Source organism: Littorina saxatilis, linkage group LG9 (genome assembly GCF_037325665.1).
Source record: "Littorina saxatilis isolate snail1 linkage group LG9, US_GU_Lsax_2.0, whole genome shotgun sequence".
In the NCBI taxonomy this organism is placed as follows: domain Eukaryota; kingdom Metazoa; phylum Mollusca; class Gastropoda; order Littorinimorpha; family Littorinidae; genus Littorina; species Littorina saxatilis.
Window position 1 is genome coordinate 47,771,734 of NC_090253.1, and position 26,525 is coordinate 47,798,258.

Sequence of the window (26,525 nt, forward strand, 5' to 3'; positions counted from 1 at the left end):
GTATCGTGAGAAGATGTCTCACGCAGTGTACCGCTTAAATCCCAGGCATTACATGAAGAGGTCACTCTCAGTTTACAGCTTAAACCCCGGGTTTTAAATGAAGAGGTCACTCTCAGTTTACAGCTTAAACCCCGGGTATTACATGAAGAGGTCACTCTCAGTTTACAGCCTAAATCCCAGGTATTATATGGAGAGGTCACTCTCAGTTTACTGCTTAAATCCCAGATTTTGAATGAAGAGGTCACTCTCAGTTTACAGCTTAAAGATATAGTGTCCGCGCCGCCATTTTGGAGAGTTTTTTTGTCGAATTCGGCCGATTTGAAGATTTTGGGGAATCTAGTGTACCTTAATTAAGACGCACCTGGCCCGGTTTGCTCAATAACGCACCACAAGTATGCTAAATGATTAAATCAAAATGAGTTTTTTGACGTCTGCTCTCCACCATTTGAAGATTAAAATTGGCCGTCATAGACTGGTTTTCGTCGCGAGCGCGTGCCGTTAGCATGACGACTCAAAACAATGGCGGATGGGATAGCCGCTCGGTGCGACAAGCCCGCAAGTTTCAGTAAGAAATCGACTCCATGTGGTTCAGAAAGCAGCTGACTGACTCCGAACGACACAGAATCACGAGAAAGACACGCTCGGCGCACGAAATGCAAAGTTATCATCAGCAAGCAGACGGAAAGCTGGATTTAACTGAGTGTGTTACCGTTCAGGATGCTAGCGACGTAACCTACAGATACAGATACAGATATCCTGCTACTGGAGTTGTAAGTATTAAATAAAGCGAGTGTTGTCGTGTATACTTTGGAAAGACCTGGACACATTTTGCTGCCGTGTTGTATGTGTGTCTGCTGGTGTGTAGTGCGAATGAAGGATCAATCAAGCGGCCGAATGTGTCCAGTTTTCCTGTTTTTGTTTGAACACGGACACAGTATCAGTGTGTGTGTTTGCAACTACGGTGCGTGTGTGTCTGTGCACTGCACAGGAGCTTGTATCAAAACGCCGGTCGATCATCGTAGTAAGGGTAAGCATGCAGAAGTAAATAATGATCGACCGGCGGTTGAATACAAGCTCCTGTGGTGCACTGTATATGAGACAGAGAATGACAGAGTAGCCAGTCTGTGAGTAATCCCCCTAAAAAAAAAATGAGATGGAAAAAAATAGGGTCAGTCAGCACACGTGATACTGATATTTTAACGCTTTATGGGCAGTTGTTTCTTTGCAGTCTTTGGAGGTTGTGCAACAGAACATGTTATTTATAACTGACATTTTATATTGTCAGTGGTATGAGTTTTTCTGTGCAGTAAGAACTATGATTGAAGTTTATTGGTAAAGCTTTGTGAAAGGGTTACTTTTAATGAAGAACACATTCTTCCTCAGTGTTCATTGAAGCAAACACTAAATGTGGCAGAATTTCATTCATCCTTTCTTTTTTGACTGCCATTTTAAGTGTCGCTGTGCATGTTCAAAGCTTCATGTTCAGAACTGATGTTGCTGTAGAACTATGTAATTGGCCAGCCTTTGGTTTACACTTAGTGGTTTTAGATGTTGCTATAATTACTATAACAATTTTCTGACATTTTCAGGGACCAAGCCCCCGGACATCAAACATTCTTGCAATGTGTGGCAATAATGGCATAACATATTTCAGACAAAAAGATCAGTAAGGTGAGTTTAAATGTTCATAATTTTGGTGTAAGTCAAGCTTATATTTTATCTTGAGCAACTATCTCTGTCGTGTCTCTCTCAGGCTGCGCACCCGACATAAGTTGCCAGGAACCAATTCCTTGAGTGTGGCAATGGTTTACCATTTCTGGTTTACTTGAACTGCAGCCATACAGAGAGGAATTGTTGAGTGATTAAAAGTTATGGAGTCTTTAAAAAGATGTAGTTAGAGGATAAGACACTGTAAACGTTTAGAAACAGTATTTTTCTTCTTCATGGTTATAACAAAACTGCAGCATGTGTCTTCAATTTCTGAAGATGCATTATAACGACAGTGGCACCCCCCTTTTAAGACCTCAAACAATCTGAGAAAATCAAGTCTTAAAAAGGAATGAGTCTTACAATGGGGGTAATTTTACAGACGTTATGAACAGAAAATGTGAGAAAACAAGGTTTTAAAAAGGAGGGAGTTTTAAATTTGGGGTCTTAAAAGGGGGGTTCCACTGCATTATACATGCCATGGAAATCATGATGATTTTACAGATAAATACAATGACAATTGAAAGCAATTTGCAGCCCAGTGTCTTATTATCTGATTATCTTCTGTCTATTTTTATCATTGCACCTTTGCTACAAAACTCGTGGTTACAACTTGACCAAAAGTCAATCATTATCAATAAACTAAGCAAAAACATACTCAATTGTCGAGAACAGTGTCAGTTTTATTCCATGTAGATCTTAAATGCAAATGTACACATTTTCAGAAACAAGTCTTAGAATTCTGCATTTCAATCCTATAAAAGATGTGAATTAATATAACCCACACCCATGATTTGTATTACTTCAACAGGGTATAATTATGGCTTGGCTTGCTGCAACATGTCAACGAGCACTCTTCAACACATATATATTTGTTCTGCACAAGGTTTACTAGACCTGTCAATTCAACGCATTAATCAAGATACTTTCAGGACCCTTCCCCAGACTTTATTGTTCATGTCAGCTGTTCTTTGTGCCAGATTGTGTATCCCTTTTGACTGACAATAATGCTGCAGAGGGAAATACTACAGTGGAACTTGTAAAATTCTGAGAAAATCAGCTACGTCTTAAACAGGGGGAGTAAATTTACAGAGATTATAAACAGAAAATCCAAAAAAAACAGGATCTTAAAGAAGAGGGGGGGGGGGGGGGGGGCCTGTAAATGAGGGTTCCACTGCACAGCTAAAAGTGATCTTTCTCTGCAGGTACAATATAGTGTCTACAATACAAAGATGGTTTGCAGTGGAGGTTGACGTTGCAAAGTCCTATGCACACATCACTGAACTGAAGACAAAGTTCGTCCCCAAAAGGCGGAGCAGCAGGGAAGTTTTCTACAAGCCAGAACCCCCAAGTCTATCTAATCCCACGGTCACACATCTGGTCCCCACAATGCCCTCCATCTACCAAGGAAATTGTTTTACAGCAAACGGTCACAATAATTGTAGGTGCACCTTTATGTCTGCTCATTTGAGTTTATTTTATGCAAAGAATTGCAAGTGAAATCACATGTATATATACCTGTAACTCCAATTATGACCAGACTTCAGCTTCAGACAGACAGATGTTCTTGCATCCACTCCATGCATGCAGCAACAACCCAATGAAATTGACTTAAGAGTGATGACAGCTTCGACGGGATTTTAATCCAGTAGCTATAAAGCAAGATTGGCAAAATAAGGGCACAAAGGCGGCAGTAGGCATGGCTTTTAAAATCCCTATCCCCCCTAAGCTGAAGAAGCCTAATCCGTAATAGGACCGGAGGTAGTTTCGTATTCTACGAACTGTTTGATTCTTTTACCCCCTACGCACCCTCTTTTTCACGAAGACTTCCGGCTCTTTGGCAGCGGGCCCCGCGTGCATACGGCCGCTGAAGGAAATGTACCCTTTCAGATTCTAGTCGTATGCCAGCATGCGATCTGATCCTAGTTACCATTCGTAGATGGAGAAAAGGTCAACAACTAGGGGACCCAGTATCCGTTCATACCTCCGCTTACATCGGCGTTCGGGCATTCCAGAATCCTGGGTATTTGGTGCGCTTTGCGCAACCACACCTTTGTATTTAGGTGTCTACATTGAATTTCTTGGCTAAAGCCTATGTTACATTTTATGTAAGCCACAGTTACTTGTATTAGCCATGTCTACTTATGCAGAGTTTATAATAGCTTGTGACAGTGCAATTAAAAAGCGCTGCCTACTGCGCCAAAGTACCAGACAAGTAAATGTACACACTAAAAGAAAACATGTATAACTGGTTGGAGATAACCCAAACCTTGAAGACCTGAAAGCGGATTACCCTTTGTCAACATGAAGCAAATAGAAGAACAACAACATTTGTAACTGCTGTTCCTGGTTAAATCTAACTGATACTAAGCACACAGAATAGAAGATGACCCATATTCTGTCCAACACCCCCCCCCACCCCCACCCTTACATTCACCTGAATAGAGATAACCAGTATTCGGGCCAACATAATCCCCCCCCCCCACCCCAAAGGCACCTGAATAGGAGATAACCCTTATTCGGGCCAACCTAATCCCCCCCCCCCCCCACATCCCCCAGGCACCTGGATAGGAGATAACCCGTCTTCGGACCAACATAATCTCCCCCCCCCCCCCCCAGGCACCTGAATAGGCGATAACCCGTATTCGGGCCAACATAATCCCCCCCCCCCCCCACATCCTCTTGGCACATGAATAGGAGATAACCCATATTCTGGCCCTAATACGCGATAACCCATATTCTGACCGAGGCAACCCACCCTGCATTCACATACACCCCTTCGACACCTACATAGTAGATAACTAGTAACCTGGTCAACGTAACTACCCCCTTGCATACATATTCAAGCTAATTCATCCCAGGAAGTTGTCATCAGTGCATCTGCTAGGAGCAGGATAAGCCGTCACTCTCGCGGTGAGGTGGGTGGGATAATTTTCGTCCGCGAAAAACACGTCTTCTCGCGCTGCGTTCAAGACGGAAAAGGAAGTAGGGAGGTTTAACTCCCTTGAATTATCGTAGGTTTGACTTTCTACAGAAAAGCGACCAAATTATCTTTTCCGATTGTCTTACGGAGGTCTCAGCTGAACCAGGTCATAACCAAATTTATGTAAAGACTTAAATTGTTTTATGACCAGACTTCAGCTTCAGACAGACAGATGTTCTTGCATCCACTCCATGCATGCAGCAACAACCCAATGAAATTGACTTAAGAGTGATGACAGCTTCGACGGGATTTTAATCCAGTAGCTATAAAGCAAGATTGGCAAAATAAGGGCACAAAGGCGGCAGTAGGCATGGCTTTTAAAATCCCTATCCCCCCTAAGCTGAAGAAGCCTAATCCGTAATAGGACCGGAGGTAGTTTCGTATTCTACGAACTGTTTGATTCTTTTACCCCCTACGCACCCTCTTTTTCACGAAGACTTCCGGCTCTTTGGCAGCGGGCCCCGCGTGCATACGGCCGCTGAAGGAAATGTACCCTTTCAGATTCTAGTCGTATGCCAGCATGCGATCTGATCCTAGTTACCATTCGTAGATGGAGAAAAGGTCAACAACTAGGGGACCCAGTATCCGTTCATACCTCCGCTTACATCGGCGTTCGGGCATTCCAGAATCCTGGGTATTTGGTGCGCTTTGCGCAACCACACCTTTGTATTTAGGTGTCTACATTGAATTTCTTGGCTAAAGCCTATGTTACATTTTATGTAAGCCACAGTTACTTGTATTAGCCATGTCTACTTATGCCATCAAACTGGCTATTCCATATTTTCTCAAAAGTTTGGTAAGAGCCAGTTTCCGCCACCCCTGTGCCCTAATGTAACTCTAGTACGCTGTCTACAACTTTTACTTTATCTCAAAACAACAATGTCAGGTTTATACAATTTTGGAACATTTCGCTTCGAAATTCTAAAATCAATGAATTTTGCAAATGTGTCGACAGCTTACTAAAGGTTAAGGAACAATGCATATGTTATTATGTAAAAGAAGCTCTTAAAGTTCAGAGTAGATGATTGTAGTTGGACCCCTTCCCCATCGTTGGAATTATGTCCAGGTCTGCCTCAGCGAGATCCGCGCTACCTTGTGCCTGAAAGTCCACTTTCTCCAACAGAGCGCGGGCACGTCCCCTTCTGCCCCCAGAACCAATTAGCCCCTTGCACGGCATTTATGATGCTTGCGCGCAGCTCCATAATTTGTCAAAGTAAGACCATTAGTTCTTGGGATCACGACAGAGTATATCAAGACAGTTGAAATGTACCACATTCTCGAGGTTGTGACCAGATCACGAACAGCCAGGTGGCACTGCCAATCGCTCCAAAATGTAGCACAATGTCTGTAAAATGTGTATTTTGCTGTGTCATAGTAGTGGAAACACGTTACAGCTGTGCAGGCCTGGACTGACAACGAGTGGGGGATGCAGAGGTGCTTCCTGATAGTGTGAAGGTGCGTCTTTATCCAGAACATACAGCTTGACCCATGAACGAGAATACCTGAAACTAAGAGTTGATTATTAGAAAACCTCTCTAACAAGAGATTGCAGCCGCATACTGGTTTGTGTCTGCCTGTTTGAATCAGTTCTTTTAACAAATGAGGTTAATATTGATGACGGTCTTATTTGTCCCAACCGGGACCCATATACGTTTGTTTGGTTGTGTGTGGGCGCAAGCATTCTCTTAATTGCATTTTACAGGGTCCCCACTGGTTTTTAGAAACAAAATTCCATGACTTTTCCATGACTTTCCATGAGCCTCAATAACATTTTCCATGACTAGATCCACAGGTCGCCATTTCCGAACACGCAAACTTTTTACGTCTTGTCACTGCCAGTTTTGACACTGGCTTGCTTTGCACTGAATTTGAGTCAGTTTCTACGCAGTGTCTCTTCGACAAGCAAGTCAAGCATTTGCTACGCAATCAGATTATCGGTAATGTTTGCTGGTCCTGTCATTTCACTAAACTGGACCAGCCACTGTTTGTATCCATCTGCACTGTCGTAAATTCCGTTTCGTAACCGTCACTGTGACTTGACGAACTGTCATTTTTTTCTTTTTCACCGCGATACACAGTTCATTGCGAAGATCTTCCTCGGTAATTCGTTCCAATTCCGCATACTTTTTGTTGTCAAGAAACAACTCGAAAGAAAGTTTCAAACTCATCATCCTCCATCTTGCTTATCGAAGCGCTAAAGTACTTTATCGATGCAAAAACAAAAGCAGAAAACTTCGACGAAACCGACTCAAATTCAGCGCAGACGACCCGACGAGATACCGGAAGGAAGTAAGCCTCGCTTTGGCTCAAGTGCCGTTAAAAATACCGTTATTCTCGTATGCAAATACGAACGAGAAGTTGGTCATACGAACAAGCCTTGTGCTGGCGACGCAAATCGGGGAATGGCTGGGCAACGAAAATCGCCGCTGGCGTGATTTTTGTTAAAGCCATATGTACTCGATGACTATACACGCTAATTGCTCTACCAACAGCTGGAGACAGACTAAATTAAGTTCCCTGCAAAATATTGTGGTCTAGGACCCCTTAAATGTTGAGATATTTGAATTTTCATTTTGATCTGGATCGTCTTATTTATAGATTTGGCAACACATGTAACGTTGTGCAAGGGAGAGAACACCGCGGCTTTGTTGACATCCTCACTTTTTCAGAGGCTAGAACAAGCTGTAATGCATGTATTATGGTCCGCGCATGGTGACGTATCGTCATTATATGGTCCCATGGTGCGTTTGACATCGATTGTGGGCAAACCACACTTTGTAAACACGGGAGTGCGTTAGTATGCCTTTAAATTCCATGACTTTCCATGACTTGAATTGAAATTCCATGACTTTCCAGGCCTGGAAAATTAAAAATCAAATTCCATGACTTTCCAGGTTTTCCATGACCTGTACGAACCCTGATTTTAGATGTTTATACTTGGTCTGATTTGCGATTTGTTGTTGTCATAATTATGTTGTCTGGTTGCTAAAGGGCAGATGAACTATACTTTTCCATCCATTGCTTGTTTGTGGACAATACATTGTCTTATGTCTGACGAACGACCAAATACAAACACCTCCCTTTTTATGGTTGTATCGGGACTGCAACGCTGGCTGTCCTGTTCCTGGGTAGGTTGGATGAAAACACCATCAAATGGACTGGTTGCCTTTTTGCGATACGGCCTGAAACTGTATCTGGTCAGACATGAGCCATCAACATGAATGACGAGTAAATTGTGAATGTTGCTGGGAGATAGACTTCTCCACACACACACACAAAGAAAATGTGCTGAGATTAATCTATTTTTGGGTCCCCCTCATAAAGGGGGGGGGGGGGAGGGCACGGCCTGAAGTGCATCTGTGTCGAGGTGTCCTTGGACTTCAAACTGCTTGCATCTGTGGAGATATTAAACTGACATAAACCGGGGGGGACATGGTCTGCAGTGCGTCTGCGTCGAGGTGTCCTTGGACTTCAAACTGCTTGTATCTGTGAAGATAATATTGAATGTTAAACTGACATATACCGCTGTTCTCCCGGCATCTTTGGCGGACACTGCAACGTTGCTAAATCTGGTGGGATGCCTGCCTTCGGGATGGAATAATACAAATTAAATACAAGCATAAACTCCTTCCCCCAACTGGAGTCGATATTAGAACCTTGTTTGTCGGGTAAATAATGAGTGCCACCCTGGCAGCCACGGGAATCAGGAACTGGCAACCAGCTTAGCCGCTTCTTGCGATGTTCCAAACATAATAACAAATATCGCGGATATTTTGCGAGGGCTGCAAAATAAAAAGCCATTTAATCGAACTGGGTCATTTAATAAACATATTGAGGCAGACTGGGCCTTTAAAGCTACCCGCAAACCGGTTTTCCTTCTGTCGCTTGATTACCTCTGTTTGTGACGTCGAGTGCCTGTCGTGTACGTCACAGAACGTACTGTCACGTTTTTATATCGAGGGCTAGATCTGGCGCGAAATGAAATGTCAAAATTGCGCCCTAAGTTGCACCCTAAATCACCTCTCACCGCCTGTTAATATATTCACTGAAAATACCTTCACTGTGCAAAGTTCCGGTGTTGCGGAAAAACGAGGTTTAATCACCTTATCCCTTTGTAACTAATGATCTGCCCCGAGTTACGAATCGCCTCGCGCTGCAGTATGTAGATCTACAATTTGGCCAACTTCTTCACCTCTTTTGATCATTTCATATAAGTTAAAAAACATACGCGGTGGCTAAGAATGCCGTAACGGACCTTTCTGATGATAGATTTACATTTAATCCTGGCTTCTTTTCATCTTTTGATCAGTTCAATCTAAGAATGTTGAATCGGGCCTTGTTAGCAGCAGCACACACATGTCTATTGACTGTGAATTGTGCATGATGCCCGATTCTTCAAATTCATTCCAATGATAAAATATTAGCATCGGAATGCAAACAGAACCATCATAATATCACACGATACCACCAATGATACTTCTGATCACGGATTGCTCAGGATATATATACAGCGATATACATCGATACACTAATAAAACAGTGTTCTAGATGGTCGAACGGGTAGCAAAGACCAGCCCGCGACTTTTGTAATGTTCGAAAAAGTACGTTGCCCCGCAGATCCTGGCAAACGCGTGACGTAAAATTTTGATGACGTTTCCGTACATCTAGATCTGTTGAATTACTAACATAATGCTGATGAAAAACAACTTTCCGCACACACCAGTTATGAAGTTGATAACCTTGCAACACGCAAGGGACTTTCTTGGCAACGTACCATACCATAAAGAAAATATCATTCGTGACAATTCTGTTTTTCAGTGAAGGTGGCGTACCAGTAGAAGTACGCTGACTGAGAAGCATGCTGTGTGTACTTTCAACTACATTTTTCATACACCTGAAACTATTGTTAAAATAATAGGCTGACAACACGCTATTAACATAAATACCACCGTACAATACCGTCAAGTGAGTCGATGTTGACCAAAAATATCACACGAAGGCGATATAATTTTCGTCCGCGAAAAACACGTCTTCTCGCGCTGCGTTCAAGACGGAAAAGGAAGTAGGGAGGTTTAACTCCCTTGAATTATCGTAGGTTTGACTTTCTACAGAAAAGCGACCAAATTATCTTTTCCGATTGTCTTACGGAGGTCTCAGCTGAACCAGGTCATAACCAAATTTATGTAAAGACTTAAATTGTTTTATCCCAATACCTACACGAAACTATACTGAGACTAGAAATTAAAATGAGGAAAACTATTAGTACTGTAAACTGCCTTTTAAGTGTCCATCCGCTTTATGCACAGATTTTGACCAAAGTAGGGGGTGGGGGGGGGGCGTTTACTAGGTACTGTGCCTGTGCAGGATCAGTTCCTCGTTAGAAATGGTGATATTTGGTATCTTGGTGTGAACATTTTAATAGGAGATGTATCTGTGCACAATTAGTCACCCTGTAAGTATCTTTCGCCTGATATGCAAGTGTCTTAGAAACAGAAGAAAAAAACACTAAAAACCCAACAAAAAATTCACTGAGAGTGAATGAACACACATCCTAAAAACCACAAAGTGAATAGTCAGTCAGTCAGTCATTGATACTGATCCAATCCATAGGAAATGGCGTAACCAAACACTGGTCGTTTCACATGCTCCCTTATATCACTAAAATCAGACCTCTTCAACTTTCGAAGACGCTCTCTCATCTCCATCTTCTTTTCACAGGGCTATCCAGATACTCCAGTGACCAGAGTATTAAATAAACATTATAGTTGTCTTTCAGCATTCCCTAGAATGACAATGTCACTACAGGGTGCAGAACTGTGCAATTCATTTAAAAAAAACACACACACACACACACACACACAAAACACACAACATATGTTGACGACACTGATCCAAATGTTGGAGGATGGGCGTTAACTAGGTACTGCGGGCGCTGAAAAGGTAGTTTATGGTACATACAAACAAGTCGCGTAAGGCGAAAATACAACATTTAGTCAAGTAGCTGTCGAACTCACAGAATGAAACTGAAGGCAACGCAACGCAGCAAGACCGTATACTCGTAGCATCGTCACTCCACCGCCCGTGGCAAAGGCAGTGACATTGACAAGAAGAGCGGGGTATTCGTTGCGCTGAGAAGGATAGCACGCTTTACTGTACCTCTCTTCGTTTTAACTTTCTGAGCGTGTTTTTAATCCAAACATATCATATCTATATGTTTTTGGAATCAGGAACCGACAAGGAATAAGATGAAAGTGTTTTTAAATTGATTTCGACAAAGAAATTTTGATCATAATTTTTATATATTTAATTTTCAGAGCTTGTTTTTCATCCAAATATAACATATTTATATGTTTTTGGAATCAGAAAATGATGGAGAATAAGATGAATGTAAATTTGGATTGTTTTATAAAAAAAATATTTTTTTTTACAATTTTTAGATTTTTAATGACCAAAGTCATTAATTAATTTTTAAGCCACCAAGCTGAAATGCAATACCGAAGTCCGAGCTTTGTCGGAGATTACTTGACCAAAATTTCAACCAATTTGGTTGAAAAATGAGGGCGTGACAGTGCCGCCTCAACTTTCACGAAAAGCCGGATATGACGTCATCAAAGACATTTATCGAAAAAATGAAAAAAACGTCCGGGGATATCATACCCAGGAACTCTCATGTCAAATTTCATAAAGATCGGTCCAGTAGTTTAGTCTGAATCGCTCTACACACACACACACACACGCACAGACACACACACATACACCACGACCCTCGTCTCGATTCCCCCCTCGATGTTAAAACATTTAGTCATAACTTGACTAAATGTAAAAACAATGTGCTTTGAGAGATCATAAAACATACACAAATTCAGAAAGGTGCTAAATACAGAGTATGGTTACACCAACCCCCAACGAAATGTACTTCAATACAGGCGACTAGGACGAAAGTCAGTGTACTGGCCAGTTGGATCTAAATTGTCATTCCTATGACCCATACACAGCAACTGCACATGGCGACTCTTACACCTTCACCCAAATAGCCAAATATGTATGTCCACAATGTAAGCTGTGTGAATGTTGCGTATCGTTTTGTTTTATTCATATTTCCATCCTCTTCTTCTTCCAGGGCGAGGGCACCTCCAATCTCTTCTCTGTGTGTGGGCCAGTGGGAGCCTGCTGTCATCAAGCACCAGTGCTTTGAAGTCCTGGAGCATACACAGAAAACCATCCATCACTAAAGACGCTTGATTCAGAATCAAACTTCAAATAATAAACATGAACCAAATGCAAGAAAAAGTGTGAAAATAAAAAGTAAAAGAATAGTATTTGTAATCTATTCATCTATGTAATGGGGTGCAGGTGTGAGTAAAAGGTGTGTGTGTGTGGTGGTGGGGGGGGGGGATTTACTTGTAGGCATAGGCTTTCCAGATTGTTGGCATTCTGACACACTGACCAGTGGGACTGTGCAAAAATGTGTTCCAGTACTACCGATGAGCAAAAGTGCCAGTTACACATCTTTAGGTACTTGGAATGAATGCCCAGTTTACCCATGCATTGAACAGTAAAACCTAAGTTTGCCACCCCGCCCCCCTTTTTTTTCTAAACATTTGTCTTTTAAGACATTACTTTCTCAGATTTCTGTTTATAACCTCCATTCTAACACATATTGCTTTTTACATTTAGTCAAGTTTTGATCTTTAATTGAGTTTGTAATATCTTAAAAGAAGGGCTCCACTGTATCTCTAATTTTTTTCTCCACAAGTCGTATTGAAGCAGCAGTAGTCAAGTGCTAAACCGCATAAAGGCCTGTTTGGTATACTATTCGATTCTGATGTTTCAAGCAGAACTGCTGTGTGACATGTGGTTGGAAAATGTGTCTCAGGGATTGTCTTGATTTTTAAACAATTGAACAGGAAGGCAGACATGAATTTGAGCTGCAAGGCATACACAATTCTAAAACCTGAACATCATAATTATGACTTCCTACATTTTTAGCATGATCATGGAATCTGCTCGCCAATGTGTCATATATATTATAAAGATCAGTATGGAGGCAGAAATAATCAATCTGAAAAATATCCTTCATTTACAAAGAGCAAATGGGTGTAGTTTAAACAGTAAACAAGAATTCATATTTTAGAATACAGTGGAACCCCCTTTTACGACCCCCCAAAATCTAAGAAAATAAGGTCTTAAAAAGCAAGAAGTCTAACAATGAAGGTACATTTGCACAGGTTATGACCTAAACATCTGAAACGCAATTGTGGGGACTGTTCATTTGTATTTCCCTTTATGAGACACTAAAAGGTTGTGTGTAGTGACATTTAACTGCACAAAATATCGACACAATCTGGATGCTGAAGCTGAATTTTAATTATTTGTCATTATCTTCTGAAAATAGGAAATAAATATATGTATACACATTCACTAGAATAGCAAAAAACCATAGGCACCAGTAATATAATTTGCGACTGAGACCTGCAAACCTCACTTTTTGTCATTATTTAATATACCCTGCAACAAAGTCATCCACCTAACAAATCTTGCAGAATAAAAAGGTACTTACTGGAATTATTGAGTTTAGAGGAGGGTTGGACTTGGAGGGCGGTGTTGTTTTTTGGATCAGCCTTCTTCCCCAGCAAACCAATTTCAGTTTGAGAGGACTTAGACCAGTCCTTTCCTCTTCATCTGCCCACACATAGAGACTGCTAATTCCTCTCCCTATCCTGCATCCGCACCTTTTCTCTTGCAGGGGCAGCTCTGTTGTTGTTTTGAACATGAAACTTCCATAGCCTGGAAATAAAGACAAATTCATGAAAAGGATACACTATTCATCAATCCACCTTACAGTTACAGTTAATGAGTTATTGTATCAAACTTCAATCATCATCAACTTCAAGAAAAGCTCACTTGAGTTTGACATACTCCCCTGCATGCGCGCACACACACACACACACACACACACACACACACACGCGCGCACACACACACACACAGTGATCATGCAAACACAAGTCTGAGAACACACAAACACACACACACCCACACACACACACACACACACACACACCCACACACACACAAAACAAATGCACAAGACAATGATTTCCTCGACACTGTTCAGTGGGATAAGTATGTCTTCTCTTTTGGGTTACTATTCTGAGAATAAACACGATTTTCAGAGCTCTCTCATGTTCGGTGAAATACTGCTTCGAACTCCGTCTTGCACGCAAAGCGCACGTTTACTGTTCCAAGTGGTCCATCAGTGACATGAATGGAAGTTTTAACAATGAATATACGTAAGGGAGTAAAAGTGCAACTTCAGAGACATATATTTGAAAGGATCACCAACAGGCAACACACATTTCCAAGATAATCGGACTAAGTACTACCAATACTGAATGATCTCTATCAAGGCGAATGATTCGGAGTGCACCAGAGCTATTTGACTCGCATGATCGATTCGGGCTTTGCAGTCCTGCATTATTTTCTGTCAGATAACGTTTACTATGTAACACTCACCTTGTCAGACTAAAATAATCGCCGAGAGACGCCATTTTGATTGTTGTGACAAATTGGACAAAGGGAAATCACCCAACCATTACAAGAGTGCTCTTTCCTTGGATTCTTTTACGACAGTTAATTAGCTATCAAAACTGTTGAATTTGCAAAGTAAAGTTATTCCTCGTGGATGGTACCATTATTTGTAACATAGAATCTTATGGTGAAGCTTTCAAAGCGATCTGAAGGCCTTTTCCCGGCGGATACTATCCCTTTAAACTCGAGCTCTTGCATAGTCATTTGGAGTTCACAGCATAAACCCAAGGTATCAAGAGAGAAAGAAAAACACTCGAAGGAAAGTGAGATTTTGAGGGTTTAGTCCCAAGCGCAATAAAATAATAGCCACACATTTTCCAAGATGTCCTAAAGCTTTCTGACAGTTTCCGCCAAATGTCCCAACATCAAAATGTCTTGCAACACCCCTGGTAATACCTGAATAGGTCACTCTCAGTGTCACGATTAGGTGACAGGGATCAAGAAAAGGTCACTCGGTGGGGTGCCCTCTCTTGATCCAGTGCGACAGAAAGCGTCTGTTTTCCGTCACCGGATGCGGATTCTGCTGACAGCGCCAAACAAGCACGAGATTTCTGTTTTTGCACGCATTTCACGGCGTGGTTTTTGCTATCGGGGCAGAATTGTCGATAGCTGAACTTGTTATGTGACAAGGTCAGTCACGTGTTATTGGCTTGGTTGTCTGTGAGAGACACAAGGACGGGGCACTTGACACTCAGCGGCAGAAGAAGGGTCGATACAGCGGTCTCTAGCGTATGCTGGATTTCACCGAATAGAATATTCGGCACTCTAGAGGATCTTCAACGAGTTATCACCTTCTCACCACCACATTGTTTTGCTGAGGACGAGTCGTCAAATCTTTCCTTCGTCGTGCGATAGTCTTCGCATAAGTATTCGACAAGGGGTTTCTGGAGGTTGTTGTCACTGTTGACGAACAGAGGCCATTCCAGGGAGGAAGCGGGTTTTGCTTCCATGAGAGTGCTACATTCATAGGCTGTTTGGTAATAAATCATTATTTAACGCTGTTGACGAGTCTGTGTTTGTGGAATGAAATACTCTCTGTTGTTCTCTCCAGGTTAGCGCATAATTTGCTCTCTGTGACGCTAAAATACTAATCTGTATATGGTTTTTGCAGATAGGGAGAGAAAGACGAAAAGACGGCTGTTTTGTTGTTGTGAAAAGTCCATTAATTTTGTGCAGGCCCACGTGCTCGATGAGATATGTAAAGATGACATGTTTAAAGGTGGAGGGTGAGGGGTAGCTGACATGTTTAGTGCACCGATGCTTTCTGTTTGCAGCCTTCGTTTTCCTAACTTCTGTTCGGCTGCCTTTTGGGGGACCACGCTAACCAGCACACCGGCTAACCAGCGAACCGGCTAACCAGCTAACCAGCGACTGGGTGCGGCGCCTGATGCCTCCACAGTTCCCTGCTTCGTCACCACGCTAACCAGCACTTCATTCGACGGAGCAGTTGTGGAGGCTAAAAGACTAATTACAGGACGTCCACCCAGTGGCGAAAGAAAGCTAAGTGCACCATGTCTTATGCACCCCGTTGACCACCGTTGTCTTTTATGTTATCTGTGATTATATTCGAGTAGTGACAACGTGGGGTGTGTGACACCTGCATGAACTAGCACTTTTTGGAGCAGAACAGTCGTATTTTCTTATCTTTACACGGGATCAGCGTGTTACTATAATTTTCTATATTCTAACTGGCATTTTGTCAGTGACCATTGGTTTTTTTACGTTTTGTGAACGTAAAAGAACATATTTTGAGTGAAGTCTCGAGGGAGGTGGCGAGTTTCTACATAAACAGGCGTCTGAAACTTATACTTTTGTTTTCTCTATTAAATTGTATGACTGCGAGAGTGGATCGTGGTGTGGTTAGTTAGTTAGTAGTAACTAACCGTTTCATAATCACCTTATGTGATATATTGAAACGTGACACTCAGTTTACAGCCTAAATCCCAGGTATTACATGAAGAGATCACTCTCAGTTTACAGCTTAAACCCCGGGTATTACAAGAAGAGGTCACTCTCAGTTTACAGCTTAAATCCCAGATTTTGAATGAAGAGGTCACTCTCAGTTTACAGCTTAAACCCCGGGTATTACAAGAAGAGGTCACTCTCAGTTTACAGCCTAAATCCCAGGTATTACATGAAGATGTCACTCTCAGTTTACCGCTTAAATCCCAGATTTTGAATGAAGAGGTCACTCTCAGTTTACAGCTTAAACTCGAGCTCTTGCATAGTCATTTGGAGTTTACAGCATAAACCCAAGGTATCAAGAGAGAAAGAAAAACACTCGAAGGAAAGTGCGATTCTGAGGGTTTAGTCCCAAGCGCAGTATATCGACCAGTTTCTATTAAACTTTGGTAGTTACGATACTCCCGTACACGACGTCGAAGAGGACCAGTATATTTTCAGATATACATGCTTCTAGGTTCACAACAAACAATTTTGGAACCTCAGGAGAATCCTCACGGGTAGTATAGGTATAGCCAGCAGAGCTGTGTTAATTATGTTCTTGTTCTTGTTTATGAAGAATATGACCAAGAACGTTCGGAATTGTGCATGCACAACCGTGCATGCTAGCTTCGTATTGTGGATCTTGTTCGGTCGTCACATAAAACTGGTTTTAAATTAATCAATACAAAGTTGAAGATAGAGTTTGCCCTCGGTAAGGTTTTATGGATTACAGAGAGAGAAAACCCTGTACATAAACAGACAAAAGCTTTACAACACTATCTCACAGATGACATTAGTATTAATCCACAAAAAGTTGAAGAAGTGGTTTGCCCCCAGAAAGGATTTTTAGATAACAGAGAGAAAATGCCCTGTACATAAACATTAAAAAGCTTTACACAACTTTATCACAGATGACATTAGTATTAATCCACAACGAGTCTCAGCTGTGGCTTGCCCCCCGTAAGGATTTAAGGATAACAGAGATAAAATCCCCTGTACTGAAGTAGATGCGCTTTAAGAAGACAACAGCTGTGATCTGTCGTTAGTATTTTCCGACCATGAAGGTCTGCGCTTGTTCCAAATGTGTTCGAGCCTCCGAGGCCGTGCAATTGAGCCGAACTATGTTCGTATCTTAAAGATACAGTGCATGTCGCAGCTTTGCTGAAGCAACGATTTGTCTTTTTGTCACAGATTACGATTCCAACAATCAAAAGCTTTACACAACTATTTTACTAGGTGACTACACCGGCCTTGAGTGTTGCCGGCCAAATACAACCTTATGCGGTTTGTCAGTTCCCAACTCCTGCCAACATGTAATACCTTTTTCCGTGATAAGGTTCTGGGGCTAAAGGCTGTATGCGGTATGGACCAACATACCATCTTTTACAATTGTCTTTCGTAATGAAACACAATGTCTTGACATAAAGTACCAAAGATAAAAAGAATATTATTTTCACTATTGCCTGAGACTTCTGGACTTCCATGCAGGCTTTTGAGGTAATAAGTTTACTTATCCCATGACCTGCCTCTTTGTCTCTGTTAGCTGAGGAGGTGATTATTCTGAATAACCCATCACAACCATATGGATATCCCATCACAACCGAGTTTCGATCTCAACTGTCATTGGTCATTGTCTTTGATTTCAGAGTACAATTGAATAATTTATAGAGGTCATCTGCATATTCAGAGTTTACAGATGTACTACTTTTTTCAACATACGACTGAAATATTTTGTGGTGTCAAAGTCAATATCACGTATAGGTACAGGCCTACATGTGTCAATATTGAGAAAATAAAGAAAACTTCATACGATACGCACATTCTGCATGGATTTAAAGAGCGGAGTCGAGATATTTCGCTGGCTGAAGCGACTGCATGGTCAAAGGCATGTTCAACGAGTATCGCGAGTGGGATCAAGGGACGATACTCCCTATTTTTTTACACAGACACCCATCTACAGAGAACCGTAAGAGAGAGATATAGATAGAGAGAGAGAGAGAGAGAGAGGGAGAGAGAGAGAGAGAGAGAGAGAGAGAGAGAGAGAGAGAGAGAGAGAGAGAGAGAGAGAGCAATCAAAACACAACCCAGTCACCTGGTAGTTCGAAAACTCAATCTGAAACTGACATCGATTGTCGAAGGCATGCCTGCGGTGCATAACTCTGGAAAAGTTGTCGTAGCTGGGAACCCGTTGAGATCCATTCCAACGCCAAAAAAATTATCAGAAAAGTCACCATGAAGTCAAATCAAACGTTAGGTTTTCTCATTTGGTTATTTACTTTGGCTTTAAGTGTATTGCTTCGATTGATAGCTGAATCTGCTTGCAACCGTGCTGTTCAAGACTGTTCGAACTGTCGTCTGCTGGACGGGCTTGTGTGAATCCGAGTCGAGTCAACTGCGGGGTTCAGCGACAAATGAGGGAGTGGCATCAAAATGAAAAGAAGAAGACGAAAAGAAGTTGGAGATACAGTTAAGATATATATGGGGAAGAGAAGAGGATGTGAGGTGTTAGATGTATCCAACCTTAGGTGTTCAAACTCAAGACCAGGACAAAGTAGAAAGCGATGTACCGCGACCAACTCTCGGTGCCGACATACAACTTCCAAGCTTTATTGCTTAACGTCTACAACAGGCGAAGTATTGAAGCTTTGGCTCACCTAAACCCGACGACTGAATATTTAAGTGATCCACGTGTGAAAACCGAAACAGAACAGCGCCATGACAGCCAACATTTCTATCCCCGACTTACAAACAGTAACACTGCATGCGAACTGACTTGGGTCAACGATTAAACCAGCACGGCCCGAACTGAATTTGTTACGCTGCCATTATCGTGCGCAATTCTGGTAAAAATATAAACCCGGTATGGCGAATTGAGTATAACGAAAGCCGATGTCAAATATTTGTTTGTTTCTTTGCTTAACGCCCAGCCGACCACGAAGGGCCATATCAGGGCGGTGCTGCTTTGACATATAACGTGCGCCACACACAAGACAGAAGTCGCAGCACAGGCTTCATGTCTCACCCAGTCACATTATTCTGACACCAGACCAACCAGTCCTAGCACTAACCCCATAATGCCAGACGCCAGGCGGAGCAGCCACTAGATTGCCAATTTTTAAAGTCTTAGGTATGACCCGGCCGGGGTTCGAACCCACGACCTCCCGATCACGGGGCGGACGCCTAACCACTAGGCCAACCGTGCCGGTCTATGTCAAATATACACAGGGATATTTTAAAATGACTTTCAAAATGTAAAAGCAGATAGCAGACCTTTTTATAAGCAATATGAATGACTGAATGTCCACATACAAGTCGAATGACGCCGTCCATTATGCTGACAAATGGGAACTAGCTTTGCGCATGAATTCATTGACATGAATTTTGACCGCGGAGGCTTTTGGCAAGCTGAAAACAGGCACGGGCAGGTTTTAGTAGAAAAAGTAAGTGTTTTTAATGAAAAGGTCGGAGTAATGGGATAAATAGCGTACACACCTCTTCCTGAATATCTTGCATATTTTCTTACCTCGCCAAAGGCTCGGTAATACCTGAAAATCGACCCTCGGGAAAATATGCAAGATAATCAGAACTCGGAGTGTGTAACCTATATATAGCATGACTTCCCTTATTTGTCTCTGTTATTCTAGTGAGCAAATATCCCGCGATATTGCTCCGTAAGCCTAAAGTTCGGCAATGACCTAGGCAAGTAACTTGCGCAGCCGCAGAAACAAGAAAAAAGAACTCTTTTATGATATCATGACGTTTGAATGGGAGCCACACGAATTTGACCTCTTGATTCCGACCATGAACCCGCTGTTGATAATCTGGAAGGGCAGATATACAGATCTATCTCTGGTCGTGCCGATTCATAGAGTCAACCTACAAACTGCAACCTCATCTGTGTTCAGATCGTCAAGCAATGTGTGGAATATTTTATTCTAAAGCTGTAACGATAAGCTAATGGTCTATGGGAGACAACTCCTTATCGTTGTTCATTACTATGTTTGATTGTTGCCCTTGCGGAGCTCTTGTGGAATAGAGAAGAATAAATACACTTCTACTTCTGCCCAACATGGAACCGGTGTGGTCTCAATATCGTTGTTCGAATCCATTGCTTGTTCACGCTCACATCCACATCCAGACATGACAGACATACAAAGGAACAAGACATGGTGTTAGAAGAGGGGTCAAGTACATAGTGAGTAGAGATGGCGTTCAAACCACCTGCAAACTTTGACTTTGTGAGACTGGCCGGTTGGGCAGAATGGCGCCAACGCTTCCGACACTATCGAGTAGCATCAAAGTTGATGAAAGAAGATGGAGAAATTCAGGTCAGTTCACTCATCTATAGTATGGGTAATGAGACAGAGAAAATATTCTCACAGGTTTACCTGAATGCAGAAGATAGCAAGAAATATGACGTAGTGCTGGGAAAGTTCAATGAGTACTTTCTGCCAAAGAAAAACGTCATACACGAGCGCGCCAAATTTCACAGACGTGAACAGAAGGAAGAAGAGAGTGTCGAACAGTACATACGAGCATTGTACGATCTATCTGAATACGCTGAGTTTGCTGAGAAAGAAACCACGATTCGAGATAGGTTAGTGCTTGGTGTTGTAGACAAAGAACTGTCACAAAAGCTACAACTGGAGAGTGATCTAGATCTACAAAAAGCTATGAGAATTGCAAGACAGCACGAACAAGTGACTAAACAGCTCAAAGAACAGAGACAGAGTACAAGTGGTGCTACAGCTTCAGTTGATTCCACCAACAGAGACCAGCAATGGAAGTTCAAGAAACACGCAAACCCAAGACACACAGGTGCTTGGAATGACAAGAAAAAGTGTACTAAGTGTGGTACTGTACACAAAGACTCTGAGTGTCCGACTAAAGGAAAGAAATGCCACAAGTGTCAAAAACTTTCACATTTTGCAAGGTGTTGCAAGTCCAAGACTGTTAGTCGAGTCAACGCTCAGAAAGAAACTGTAACTAGTGAAAGTTCAAGCAAACCACAGGAATATTTCATTGACTCTGTGAATAGTGATGAAAGTCCCTGGAGAGAGAACCTCACAGTGTGCGGTCAGCAGCTTACTTTCAAGATCGACACAGGTGCTGATGTCAACGTTATCAGTTCTAAGACATATCACAGTCTCAAAACACCACCCAAGTTGAAGAAAACAAAGCTGGTGCTGAACAGTCCTGGAGGGAGACTTCAAGTTCTTGGACAGTTTGAGACCAAAGTAGGTGATGTGTGTCTGACAGTATTCGTCGTAAAACACGATACAGAGTGTTTACTCAACAGAAAAAGTGCTACAGAGATGAACTTTGTGAAGCGAGTTTGTGAGATTTTCAGTTCAGTGAAGTGTGAACCTGTGCGCATTAAGCTCAAAGAGAATGCGGTTCCATACAGTGTGTCTACAGCTACACGCGTCCCTATTCCTCTTTTAGGGAAGGTAGAGAAAGAACTGAAAAGAATGAAGGACAACGGTGTGATAGAAGAGGTGAAAGAACCAACAGAATGGGTGTCGCCTATGGTTCCAGTTGTCAAGCCGTCGGGAGATGTGAGAATCTGTGTGGATTTGAAGAAACTCAACCATAACGTAGAAAGAGAACGTTACATGATTCCGACAGTGGAAGAAACCATTCAACGGCTGGAGGGTTCCAAGGTCTTCTCAAGATTAGACGCTCGTTCCGGATTCTGGCAAATTCCTCTTCATGAAGACAGCGCCAAACTGACTACCTTCATAACGCCGTTTGGTAGATAATACTACATGAAAAGAGTACCTTTCGGTATCTCGTCAGCTCCAGAGATCTTTCAAAGAATAATGACAGAGATACTCGGGGACATAGAGGGTGTTATCTGTTACTATGATGACATCATGCTACATTCCTCAACGAATGAAGAGCACGACAAGCTCTTGAAGCGAGTCTTCCAAAGACTGAAAGAGGTAGGCCTAGAGCTGAATGAAGACAAGTGCGAGTACAAGAAAACAGAACTGAAATTTCTTGGTCACGTGATCAGCGAGAATGGAGTGAGGCCAGATGAGAGCAAAGTTGAAGCGATCGTCAAGATGAAGGAGCCTGAGAACGTCGAAGAACTGAGACGTTACTTAGGTATGGTGAACTACCTGGGAAGGTATGTGCCACATCTTTCCACTGTGCTACAGCCGCTGAACAGCCTGTTGGTCAAGGAAACAGCATGGTTGTGGGGACACGCACAAGCTTCAGCGTTCACCAGAGTCAAGGAGCTACTGACTTCAGCGCCAACACTAGCGTTCTTCGATCCGACGAAACCAACAGTCGTAAGCGCTGACGCAAGTTCCTATGGCATCGGAGGTGTCCTGTTGCAAGAGCATGAAGAAGGTCTTCGACCAGTTGCGTTTTGCTCACGAACACTTTCACAAACAGAAACACGATACGCACAAATCGAAAAAGAGTGCCTTGCTTCAGTGTGGTCCTGCGAGAAATTTGACAAATTTCTCATGGGATTAGATACGTTCAGACTCATCACAGACCACAAACCTCTAGTCACCCTGATAAACAACAAAGACTTGTCAGAAACTCCACTACGCTGTCAACGGATGTTGATGAGGCTCATGAGATATAAGCCCATCGCTGAGTACACTGCAGGAAAGAATATGGTCGTAGCAGACCTACTCTCACGTAGTCCAGCATCAACAGAAGCAGATACTAGTCACACGGAAGACATCAGTTCACACGTAAGCGTAGTGTATGCTTCATGGCTAGTATCGGACACTAAGCTGAAACAGATCCGAGAAGAGACGGCCAAGGACGTCAACCTCAAGACTGCCTTCGATTACACTGTTGCAGAATGGCCTGAGTACAAGCAAGATGTGATGCTTGCAGCAAGAGACTTCTTCGCAATCCAAGGGGAGCTCAGTGTTTGTGATGGACTTTTGATCAAAGGTGATCGTATTGTTATTCCGTTTTCCATGCGCAAAGAGATTCTCGACAGAATCCACGATGGACATCAAGGAATAAACAAGTGCAGAGAGCGTGCAAACCAATCAGTGTGGTGGCCACGTATCAGTAAGGACATTCAGGACAGAGTCGCGGCATGTAGACATTGTCTCGAGAAACGACCGTCGCAACCGAGTGAACCACTCTTGCCGACAGAGTTACCTGATCGTCCTTTCCAGAAGATCGGTGTAGACTTACTTGAGTTTCAGGGAAAACACTACCTTGTCATGAAAGACTACTACTCGAGATACATTGACATAGCATATCTGTCGAGTACCACAGCTTACGCCGTTATCTGCAAGATGAAGAACTCATTTGCACACCACGGGATTCCAGAATCAGTAGTCTCGGACAATGGCACACAGTTTACATCTGAAGAGTTCAGAAAATTTGCATCAGACTGGAACTTTCAGCAGCAGACGAGTAGTCCACGATTTCCGCAGGCCAATGGGGGAGCGGAAAGAGCAGTGGATACCGCCAAAGCTATCCTCAGGCAAGATGACATCTTTCTTGCTCTTCTGACGTACAGAGCAACGCCAATTCCAGAGCTAGGCGCGAGCCCAGCTGAGCTTGCGTTCGGGAGGCGGCTACGGACAACGTTACCGTCGCTTCCTACAAACTTCACTCCGCGTACAGTCAACCATGACCAGCTACGAGTGAAGGACGAGGCCTTCAAAGCGAAACAGAAGTTTCACCACGATAGACATCGCGGTGCACAGCAGTTGCCGGAACTTCAACCCGGTGACCCAGTTCTCATCAAACACGATGGTGAGAAAGGATGGAAGCTGCCTGGCGAGGTGACGAAGATGGTCGCGCCGAGATCCTACCTGGTACAGACAGACAAGGGACCTCTTCGATGCAACAGAAGACACCTGCGCTACAGAAGCTCCAACGACAGTGCCGGTGAGACCAACAACACATCAGGTCTAGTCATCGTTCCTGATGCGCTACGTCATTCACCAGAGCCACAGCAGACGCCAACACCAGCGCCACATGAATCTCCACCTCCAGATGAGCCAACAGCGCATCAGCCATCTTCAGGCGGATATCACACTCGCAGTGGGAGAGCAGCAGTGAAACCTGCCCGATTCCTGCAGGAGTGATTTCGTGTTGCTGTGAAAGCAAAAATGTGCTTGTGTTGCTGTGAAAGCAAATCTGTGTAGTTAATTGTGCAATGATTGCAAAGTGTTTAGTTATTCTGTGTGTTGGATGGTATCCAGATTTCGGTATTCTTCAGCAGAATTCAAGGATCTTCAGTTCAAGTTTAATTATTAACTGTATGCAAGAATAATCGAGAATTATACTGACTGTTAATGACAATTTCTAGAGACTGTACACTGACAAGAGTATGTGCTTGCGTTGAACTGGAAAATCTACGCCTTGAATATTATTCAGGGCCGGACCCAGGGGGGGGGGGGGTGTTCCAGGGGTTCCGGAACCCCCCCCCCCCCCCCCCCCCCCCCTGGAAAAAGCATGTACCTTGCTTTGAGTGTTGTTTTTTTTACTAGTTTTAGCACCAAAACAATGCTGCTCTTAACCCTCAAAACAAGGCCCAGAATGCACCAGATTGCACAGATTTTAACCAAAGTTAAAAAACAAAGGAATACTGTACTCACCAATACAAGAACGGGACAAGACGACACGAATTTTCGCTTATGGAAGCTTCATCAGGAAAAACAAGAACACAAAAGACAACAAAAAGCAGACGCAACACGGAACGAACAAGGTTTGAAAGAAAATGGAGGGGAAACACGCAAAAAAGGGAAGGAACTCTAGGAACGGAAATGAATGAAAGGGGAGAGAAGTGGTTGGATGATGTCATGAGCACAGGCATACTAGACTAAAAGTGATACACATTCATAAAAGGGGGGGGGGGGGGGGTGGGGACAGAGAAAAAAAAAAAAAAAAAAAAAAGGGGGGGGGGGGGGGGGGGGGGGGAAAAAAACGTATGCACGCACACGCACACATACACACACACACACACAACCAAACACATGAAATCACACATAAACACACACACACATTCACACACACACGTACCGTAAATCCACAGTATGTTTGGGGAATACAAGTACATCACATTTTCGCATTCAAACCGTCAGGTGTGGATGTGCCCAGGAATAATATAAAATCGGACTCTACTTGTTTTCTGTCTGTGGAGGTGCTGTACATTTGCCAGACACCTTTCACACGTGCATCCAGGGAGGTGTGGTTGCTGCTGTTGAAATGTTGGGCAACAGACCTACAGCGGCGATGCCGAATATCTGCCAGATGTTCGGTGAAGCGGGTAGAGAGGGTTCTTTCGGTCTCACCAATGTAGAGTACTTTGGGGCATTTGAGACAAAACAGATTTTAACCGTTTTTCAAAAAATTTCAGGGGAAACATGCCCCCGGACCCCCCTAGTTCGCGCGCCTGAAAGCAGGCGCGCGCTTGTGGCTTTGCCACTTCGCTGATTTGCCCCCCCCCCCCCCCCCAAAAAAAAAGGAGGAACCCCCCCCTTACAACTCATTTGGTCCGGCCCTGTTATTTGAGTTAGATTATGGTAAAAGCCAGGAAGACATTTGGTTACAGTTGAACTTGCGTCAAACGGAGTTAAAAGAATAATGATTTTATAAAGTTGATTCTTTTAACTTTTAAAAGAAAGGGAGATGTAACGATAAGCTAATGGTCTATGGGAGACAACTCCTTATCGTTGTTCATTACCATGTTTGATTGTTGCCCTTGCGGAACTCTTGTGGAATAGAGAAGAATAAATACACTTCTACTTCTGCCCAACATGGAACCGGTGTGGTCTCAATATCGTTGTATGAATCCATTGCTTGTTCACGCTCACATCCACATCCAGACATGATAGACATACAAAGGAACAAGACAAAAGCCTTATGGCTCGTTTCGCATTAAACGGATGAAATTAGCCACATACAGTTCATTACTTCAGCATACTGCAAACGCATCAATACCTCCTGTTAGGTTGGGTGTTTTGTACAGAAATGTCTAACTCTTCCACACGATAGATTTGCTGATTTGTCTCACGAAGCCGTCATCGACACGAACACAGCGATTGCAGAAGCAAACTCTGTACCTACATGACTGAGACACAAGACTGATTATTTCACAGCTGCAATGCCAACAGAGAACAAAGACGTGTTGGGTACTCACGCGGCCTCGTCAATTCTGACCCACGGACCAGCCATTTGTACGACGGAACCCACCGAACCAAAAACAAATGAGGTCGATCAGAGTCTCTTTTGTTTTGCGTGTAACTTTGTCATGACGTCTTTTTATGACAACATTATGCCCGTGAACAGTTTTTCATTTTCG

The 26,525-nt window shown here is 42.9% G+C and overlaps 2 long non-coding RNA genes across 2 annotated transcripts; one reads left to right on the forward strand and one right to left on the reverse strand.

The window, feature by feature from the left end:
• The first annotated feature begins 244 nt into the window (after window positions 1-244).
• Window positions 245-12,009, forward strand: LOC138976292 (uncharacterized). Its single transcript, XR_011458938.1, has 4 exons — window positions 245-770; window positions 1,590-1,671; window positions 2,913-3,148; window positions 11,811-12,009. It is a non-coding gene; the product is annotated as an uncharacterized lncRNA (long non-coding RNA).
• A 1,166-nt stretch (window positions 12,010-13,175) lies between these two features.
• Window positions 13,176-14,373, reverse strand: LOC138977438 (uncharacterized). The gene is made up of 2 exons (XR_011459277.1): window positions 14,207-14,373; window positions 13,176-13,477 (listed from the first exon to the last, which is right to left on the reverse strand). It is a non-coding gene; the product is annotated as an uncharacterized lncRNA (long non-coding RNA).
• Between the last annotated feature and the right edge of the window lie 12,152 nt (window positions 14,374-26,525).